Genomic DNA, 9,394 nt, shown 5'->3' with positions numbered 1-9,394 from the left:
TGTTTCATGATTGGACTTTAAAGCTCAGTAAAAGTTGGAAAGTTAAAGAATGGCAAACAACTAGGCCTGGCATATGGAAAGCTTTGTAAGGATATTCTGAAGTAGAAGTAACAGAGTAAGTAAAAGCTGAGTCACTATGTCTGGGTCAAGGGCTGAGAACAAGGTTTAGTTAACTCCATTGCAAAGCATGGCAATAAAGTTAGACATGATCTATTGATTGTGAAAGTTATCTGGAGAATAATATGTAAGAAATATAAAAGTAACTTGTGTAGAAGACAGGGAAGAGACAAAAAGGGATGCAGCTAGATGTTTTTGAAGGCTGAATACAAAAAGACTGATGGCCACAAAGCAAGAAAGTGTTCTTCGTTTTATTGTAGTGTGTTCACTTACGAAGAGAAAAGCTAGAGTACAGCCAGATCATGGTAAAGAGGAAAGGAAGCACATCGAAAGAAAAGGAAAAAAACCCCAACCTTGAGAAGGCCTTGTAAAGGTAAAAAAACAAAGGTGAGCAAATGAAGACAGATTATCCATGGGGTGACAACTGCTTCTGAGGCTTTCCCTTCTCATCTCTTTTCCCTTCCTTATTTCTCCTGCTAAGACTGAGTTTCCCACCTGCTCTCCAAGACTTCTGTGACTTGCTTCCTCTTCCCTGCCTTTTTTTCTGATCCAGTTGAATCCTCATTCTATCTCTGTTAATTTCCAAGTCTCTTGCTGTATGTTACAAACTCTGGACCTGTCAGTCAGAGAATGAGTACCACATTTCAGGGCCATGAGCAGAGACTAAAACAAAAAATGAATAGAACCACCACCTTTACACCAGTGTGTCATGTATAGACTGGTTTGGAAAGCTTTGTTCCATCTTCTTCTCCTTTATGATTGTGTCTCTGGTCAGTATATGAAAGTACTGAAATCTCCCATGAAAGCTTAATTTCATTATAACACTGCCCTTCAATCAATATTGAGAAAGATTTTGTAAATTTTCAGAAACTACATAGAATTTAAGAAAAACTGAGTTACAGACAGCTACAAGATTTTCTTTTTATCCTTTAAAGTAAGAGAATAATTTTCTGTACTGAGAACTGCAATTTCTTTAGAATCCTTCCAATTTTTGTAGCCTAATTTAAGTCTTGTTCAAATTGTTAGAATGCTTTCACATACTCTTAGAAAAAGCAGTAGCAGATTTCCATTATTAACATACTGCAACAGTGAATAGCTAAAAGCAATTATTAGAAGATTGACAATGGGCAATGAAAATAAATTATTTAAATCAAGTTCCACAGTAAATACTTTCACATAACCAGCAGCATCTTCAAAACCAGGGTAGATGATCTGCAAACGGTTCAAAATTTTCCACAAATACTGTTTACAGCAGACAATGTGTTGACAATCAGACAAGACTGAGATTAAATAGGGTCTGGCCTTATTTGTTATTTTTGTTTGCCAAACATTCCTTTTATAAAATGCACTATATTTGGGTTTATTTCGTTGTTCACACATCTCACATGAGTATCACTTCTTAATTAGCAACACTAATGAGGGTATATGACTCAAAATATTATATTAAAATCTCTGCTGTTTAAACTGCCTAGATTTACAAATATCTTAGGAAAATGACCATGTTATCCAATGTCAAAGGGCCCTCATCATCTTCTCTGAATAATGTTGTTCTGAAGGAGAATATATTTCAGCACCATTTTCATGAAATAACAAATAAAGCAATGTCTTTGATAAAAAAATGAAAATCTATGTCCAAGGGAAATAGTTTCTATTCTCATTTCCATTAGATGAACCAGTTAGCATAGATCGCAGGGTCATAGGATTGTAGAATAGTTTGGTTTGGAGAGACCTTAGAGACCCATAATGCCTTACACTATTACCATCACAGAGAACTTCTCAGTGGTCCATCCTGGAAGAGACCAGCAGGTTGCTCTGTTCCCAGGGAGGAAACTACTTCCCACATGCTGAAATATTGTTTGACTGATACAGTTTGTATTTTTTTAAATTTCTATAGGAAAAGACAGAGTGTTCTGTGCAGAAAGCTTTGATTTGCTGTTAACTTAGGCCCACAGAAATTGATATGAAACTTGCTCATCACTCCTGCTAAAGAAGTCACCTTGTATTTAGTGATGAATGAGGAGTCAGACTGACACAAATTTTAGACCCCTGCCCACATATTTGTGGTCTCTGAACTGCTGTCCACTACCAGTTGCACAAGGAAAACAAAATCACTGTTACAGCAAGCAAGAAATAATGCTGTTGATTTTGGTCCTCCAAGCCATTTAATACCAGATATATATTTGATATATGTAGCACTATTAGAGGGGAAGGGAGGTTTGTATTGCTGCAGTGTTTAAATAATTTTTTACGAATAAAGATAATGCTAGCGGCATCCCTTTGGAGAATAGAACAATGACAATTTTTTATATCTTTTGGATGGAAAAGTTACCTTCTCTCCATATCTAAATGTTTCCACCTTCTTGCAACAGAATAAAGGAATTCATTCTGCTATGCTTTTTTTCTGAAGATAAACTTGGGAGCTAATGACAAAAAATGAATCAGGGCTCCAAAGTCCCTGGCCCTAACAACACCAGCTGCAGAGAAACAGGATGAAAAATGATCAGGAATAAAAAGACCAGTGAAATGATTCAAATTATGGTATGCTGAAAAAAACACCCCAGTGTTTCTCTAAACTTTGTCTACACACTCTTACTCATATTCAACCTAAAAAAGACAATTCATAGTATATGACTGTTCTAGGGGTAGGGAAGAAGAGAATGAAGAGAGGAGTGTTGGTGCTTTGGTCTGGTTTAGTAATAGCTTTAACACAGGTATTTTAAACGTACTTTCAGGAAGCTCCTCCTTTTCCTTTTATTCTCCCTTGGCTTAGACCTTGTAATAGTCTCTGCTTTCCTTACTTGGTGAGGGCTGAATCCCTGCCAATCCTCCTTTGGTTCTAATTCCATGGTCCATCACTAACCCAGTCAAGATTTGATCTTTATCTTGTTCATGGCTCTGAAAGCCTGTCAGAACATCATATTTTAACTCTGATTCTTTCAGTTCTTTGGTAAAACCTTGCTCTGGCACTTCTTCATCTCCTGCTTTTTGAGTCTCTTGCTCATTTTATCTTGCAGACTCCTGGAAGCAAGGACAGTCTATTGCTGTGTATGCATGAAGTGTGTGTGGCTCTAAATGAGGCAGCAGCAGAGACAATAAAATCAGTGAGGAAGCGGACTGTTCACTTATGGGAACAGGAGTGCCTGATAAATGTGAATTTTTAAATAAATACAACTAAAAATGGAATTTAATGTTTTTATCAGCTGTTTCTTAAATTACTTAGATTTAGGTTTTCATGCAAATTTGAATAGTTTTACAAAATAATAATAAAAATATTACCAAAAACTGGGAAAAAAATGAACCTTTACTTAGAACATATATTTAAGAAATTCATAAAATATTCTAAATGCAAACTATGGAAGTAGTTCTGAAAAATCTTACCTACCCATCAAATTATAAATACATAAATTGGCTTCAGTGTTTCTGTTTGCAAGTCTGGATCTATGTCTGAGTCATATTGGACATATTTGAGCATGACTGCAAGAGACCACAGCTCAGTTTGTGTCATTTCAAGATAGGTTTGACTTTTACTTAGTAATATTTTAAATATGTAGTTAATTTCATATTCACTCAATAGTTGCTCTGCTATTTTGCCTACAGCTGTAATTTATCTGCCTGTCTTCATTCATTTGAAAGTCTTCAAAAACACCTAGGTTTCAACCCTTTTATCAGACCTTGTTTTCCCCCATTTACCTCAGTCAGGCAAAGGATTTCTACACTGAGCAAGTAGTTCAGGATGCAGCTCCCATCTGTGAGAAAATCTGCTCTCAAACGGACAGTTGTGCACCTTAGAAGTTAATTTCTGGGATTTCATTGAGGTATGTGGTGTGTGAGGGTTCAACCTCACAGCTGGAAGGTATGGACACTGCTGGAATGGATATTTCATATCTTGAATCACCCTTGCCACCAGCTTAATCATAGCCCATACTGATGTTTAGTATTCTCTTTATAGCCATGAACAAATTGTATAGTGTCTTCAGTGAATCAGGTTCCAGTCCCCCTGAACTCAGCAGGAATTTTGTAGCTGAAATAAAGTGTAAGTAAGCTTGAAGTGCAGTTTCCAGTCTGTAAAACAGAAAACATGGTCACACTTCAACTAAGCTCTTCTGCTTAGGTTTAATGATTCTTTATATAGGATCACTACTCTGCTTAACTCCAAGTATGTGCTTAAACTCTTGCAAAATCAAGGCCAAGAAGTCATAATTATCTTTCAACTGTGCTGACATTTATTATTTTTGTGTATCACACAGATGTTAAAAGTGCTTTATATCATAATCATAATAATATAATAACAGAAAAAGAAAGCTATGAAACTCTCTTTGCTGTTATTCATTTAATCGGGAAGGCATGCATATGCTTTAGAGATGGGCTCTCATAAATTGTTAGAGTTACAATATTTGTTCTCTGAAATTAAAATTCAATAACATTATATTGTATACAGAATATACAATAATTTATATTGCACATCTTAGGTTACCATGTTGAAAGCAGATTTCTAAGGCTCTGTCTTAATCTTCATGTTTCTTTTCAACAAGGAAACAGATACTGCATATACAAAGCAATATAAACCCAAGCAACATCACAAGTCAACACAAACTGATTATTTGCACACATTTACCTGAATGCTAATTGCTTTCAGTGCTCTCAAAACACCATTTGATAGAAAAATAACAACTTCCATCATACAGTAAAAGGCAATTTCACCAACTTAGAAAGGATAACTTGGGAAAATCTGTACCAAGCTTGATTTACCTTCATGTTTTGCAGACATGTGTACCACTTGCAACAGTTGTGACTCAACTCCAGCACAAAATAGTTGCTGAAGTTCATTGGAGGTAAAGCTAAATCCTCACAGTGGTCACTTCTGGCTTTTAATCTATTAATCATGGTCTTTTCAGATTAAAATACTAGAATTGCCTACATACCCCATCTTTCTGATTTCTTCCTACTCTTTTTCTTTCTTGTACTATATTTAAACTCCATGCCCCTTTCTGGCCTTAACATATGCAGGACATCTTACTTTCCTTATGTGAACCTGCTTCTGAAGCTGGGTCATCTGGAGTATGGCAATACCAGAAGAGTATTTCTGAAGAAAATAAGTTTTTTGCCTAATTGCCACCTTCAACACAAGAAATCACGTGCTTTATTATTGAATGAAGCAATGCCTGAAAAGATAGTCCAAGGTTATTCCATAGAGTAATTCAAGTGGAGCTGGTGTGCAAAACCCCACTCATTTGTGATCAGAAGTCCCGAAGGGCTGGGGGAGCCACTCCTGTACTCAAGTACTTTGATACTTGTTCCAGACAGCACACCATGAGAGTGGTCATTATTGCTTCCAGGAGCAAAAGAACTTATTTAAGAGACTCATTAACCCATAAATCCTGGTAACTCCTTTTGCAGGAACAGCTATATAAGAAATTATAAGGCTATCTTTGCTCTACTGTGTTGGTCGGAGGCAGAGATCAGCTGTATGGGCCTCATAACCTGCACCAACAACAAATGATTTTTCTCTTCCACAGAGGCAAGGTAGGTGGAGGAATTACAGGCCCTAAATTATCTGTCAGACTCTTTGTTTGCTTTGCCTATATAAAAGATCATCTATATGAACACATTAAAAACCATGTATGGACATTGTCTCATTGAAATCAAGTGAATCGGCTGCAGACTCTGTTTAGAACTTGTTTGCATTTACTCTTAATACACCAAGTAGCAATATAGACCAGTTAGATAGGAATATAAACCCAGGAGCATTGTGTGGATATCAAGACGCATCTAAGCCCTGGCACAAGTCCTGCAAACTGGCTAAAACAGTCTGTTCTAGTCAAGTCTCTCTGGATTTGTTGCATCACATTATATGCAATTTATTTGCATACTGTAGCTTTGGAACAGTGTCAGAAAACATGTTCTGATTGAGTGTCTGACACTGGAAACCACAGAAAATTGGCTAGATTTCCTCTGCTCCTAAACCAAATTTCCAACTGGAAAAAGAGAAGATATCAGGAGAAAGTACTGTCTAAAGCATGATTCTGAATGACATGGAGAATGCATGACAGCCCTAATTTCTTATTATTAAGTCACAGAATCACAAAAAGGTTTGGATTAGAAGGTACCCTTAAAGACTGTCCAGTCCAACACTTAGGTCATGTTGCCCTTTTGTCCTTCTTTTCTCCTTCTCTCCCTTTTTCTCTCTGAAACATGCTCAATGAAGCTAGATTTGCTTTCACAGTAAGGATTTTAAAGCAGTCATTACACTATATCAGATAGGTCTAATGTTGAAACTCAAAAAATACACTTGTTCTTCTCCTGTTGTCAACTGTCTCTAATTACAGATTCTGCATATATAATGAAGCAGAAGCAAGTAAGTGCAAGATAGGATTTTTCAGGCTGAAAACCTAAAAGGTGTATCAAAGCTGCACATCACTGTTATTTATTATTTGTCTTTTGTAACTTTCAGGACATCAAGTCTACACCTTGTGGAGCACATGATAAGCAAACCCCTTTAAAACAGAATCCAAAGGTTTTATATAGCTGCTTTCAGCAAATACGTGACAAACACCAAGATCCCTCAGTTCCTTCAGCTAATAATGAAATAAATAATGGATGCCTTATTACCTTCCAAAACACCAAAAAAAAAACCCAACCAAAACCACCAAATATTGCCATTAGTAATAATGTAGTATTACCTATTCTGCAGAGTTCCCTAGACGTGCAAAATGAAGAGTTTAACCAAGTGCCAAACTAAAGAATGAAAACTTCTGGTTGGATTTTCTGGTGTTAATGACAAAGTAATCTTTTTTGGATCTTCTTGTGGAGTAGAGTCACAGTTTAATAATAAACTATTATTATTACTAGTAAGTAAACTTACTGGGTTTAACATCTTTGAGATATGTAGATGGTACTAAGCTTTTTATTGAGATTGGCTGATGGGTTGAAAGTTACTGGGAGAGGGAAAAGGGACAATGACATATTCATAGACAGTGTCTTTATGTTAAGTCTTTTTTTTTTTTTTTTTTAAATAAACAGACTAAAAGACTGTCTTCCTCCACAGAGAAAATTATGTATCGCAACAGAACAGTTTTAAACTGATAAATAAACATGAAGACAAAGCAGCAGTGAAAGAACAAAAAAATGTGGCCCTTCAAGGTTGGGTTTCTGTATTTGTTAATTTATTTACTTTATATTTTAATATAGCAGAACTAATGTTCATAAAGCTTTCACAGAGAATAGATCTTCAATCATCAGAGTCACCTTAATTCTGGGAATTTAAAATCAGTTATTAAGACTAAGCTAGCCTTCTTCTTTGCTTTTGTAGGTACTGAGAAATTCATGGCCTCCAGAAATCACACTTACTATGGAGTGCATAGCTCCCTGGAGTTCAGTACTCATACTGAATTAGGCACATTGATGAGTCCTGGGAATATTTAATCTGAACGTTAATTTCATTATGCTTTGATCTGCCCTTTGCGTTTCAGTTTCATTTGCACTACATAATTTTGTACTCAGAACATGTATGTTCTGTTGTATGACTATTGTATGACACAACAGCTTTGGGAAGTGGACAAGAAACACTCCAACCTTTACAGATTCACAATTTAGTTAGAGGATTTTGGGATTTTTCCCTAAATCCATTGACTGCATCCTTCTACCCTAAATGCTACGAATCAGTTGCTAATGACACTGTAAAGTATTGCACAAAATGCTGAGTGATTCTATTCAGGCAGCTCTTATTATCAAGAATATTTTTTGTCTTAGATATTTAGGACAGGCACTTGCACACTCAGAAAAAGATGCATCTATGCATTCTTTAACGTGCAATTTGCTTGCATGGGATTATGACAATGGATGTAAAATTATCATAAAATTCTTTCTTTTAATTAGCATTTCTAATTTCACAACAGTATTTTAAAGGAAATTTTCCTGTATTGCGCACAAGGCCACATGTGTAGCATACAGTCAGTTCCCTGCTTATCTAGGAATCAATAAAGTGGTTTAACTACAAACTGACTCATGTCTTTAGTCCCCTCAACTGTTATGTTGTCATAGATTCAAACAAGAGGAGTGATCACTAGGAGGAATAATGACAGCAGCAGCATCCCTGCAGACTCAGGAAGGGAAGTTGAGACATGGGTTTCAGACAAGCCAGTTCTATGTCCTTGGTGACAGGTTGGCACCCTGGTAAACTTGCTATGCTTTGCAGAGTTCTCAGAGAGAAAAATGAAGCTAGTAATGAAGGTGAACATGAGTTTGTACTTGCTGTTGTGAAAGGAAGGGAAAAAGACACCATACTAGTTTCAAAAAGAGTTTTTCTGCCTGTTAGATGCCACATGTAACTAGCCATTTTATTAGTGCTGCAAGAACATATCTCTGGGAGAGTAGGCAAGGTAGGAGAACTGAAGTCTCCTTTTCACGAATTGCAGTCCTCATTAGAAATTGATTAGGTTATGATGGCAAGTTTTTATGCCTCTTCTTATTTTTCTGACCAAACCTCCTGATGGCTGAATGCCTTACTTCTGCAGGCCAGCACTTGTGTCACAAAAAGCACTGATAAATAAGGTCAATCCAATTTCTAACAAAGCTTCAGTCAGAAATTGCAGCTTCAGAAACTATGTCACTTGTGGTGATGCATGAGATGGAAAGAGCATAGGGTAAGTTTTGCATCCTAATACTGAGTATGTAGAGCTGACAGATGGAAAAATTATCTTTACTTCTAAGTATGTTATCTAGCTACCTGCCTGTTCATATATTTTTTTTTCTGGAGCAGAGTTAGTGGGGTTCTTCACTGTATAAGGTTGAATGAATGATGGAATATTTTTTTTGCATATTATTTTCAGGATAAAGTGAGCATTTTATCTTTGTCAAAGAAATTAGATTTATTTTAAGCCTTTAGAAAATGTGTCTTGTATTGGGTAATTTCTCACAAAAAAAGCCATTAGAGGGTTAAAAACCTTATTTATAGGATTTGAGGTATATTTTCATAATTTAATCAATTAATCAAGGCGTAGAATCAGATCCCATGTTTGATCAGTACCTCCTGCAAAAGGTGTTTATTAACACTACCTGAGTCATCAGTGTGGTTCTTGCTCTATTATTAAGTTATACAACAATAAAAGAAGACAAAGTTCTGCTGCAAGCTACACTATCATCTTGTCAACTGAAGACAAATTGAAGATATGAAATATTTTTTTTCAGTGAATGATTAAGAAGAATATAAAAAATCAAGCATATGTGTGGCAGAGCAAAAAGCAGCTCCTGAGAACTTGTTATGTAAATGGCCAAAGAT

General features: G+C 36.1%; 1 long non-coding RNA gene across 1 annotated transcript; it reads left to right on the top strand.

The window, feature by feature from the left end:
• Positions 1 to 4,706: 4,706 nt before the first annotated feature.
• LOC133273475 (uncharacterized) lies at positions 4,707 to 6,694 on the top strand. The gene is made up of 3 exons (XR_009744831.1): positions 4,707 to 4,949; positions 5,515 to 5,640; positions 6,569 to 6,694. It is a non-coding gene; the product is annotated as an uncharacterized LOC133273475 (long non-coding RNA).
• The last annotated feature ends 2,700 nt before the right edge of the window (positions 6,695 to 9,394 follow it).

The sequence above is a fragment of the Pezoporus flaviventris genome, unplaced genomic scaffold (genome assembly GCF_033815535.1).
Source record: "Pezoporus flaviventris isolate CSIRO_AGI_PZ_B2104156 unplaced genomic scaffold, CSIRO_AGI_Pfla_v1 ptg000031l, whole genome shotgun sequence".
Taxonomy (NCBI): domain Eukaryota; kingdom Metazoa; phylum Chordata; class Aves; order Psittaciformes; family Psittacidae; genus Pezoporus; species Pezoporus flaviventris.
The sequence above is the reverse complement of the archived record's forward strand: the minus strand, read 5'-3'. Positions and strand labels throughout refer to the sequence as shown.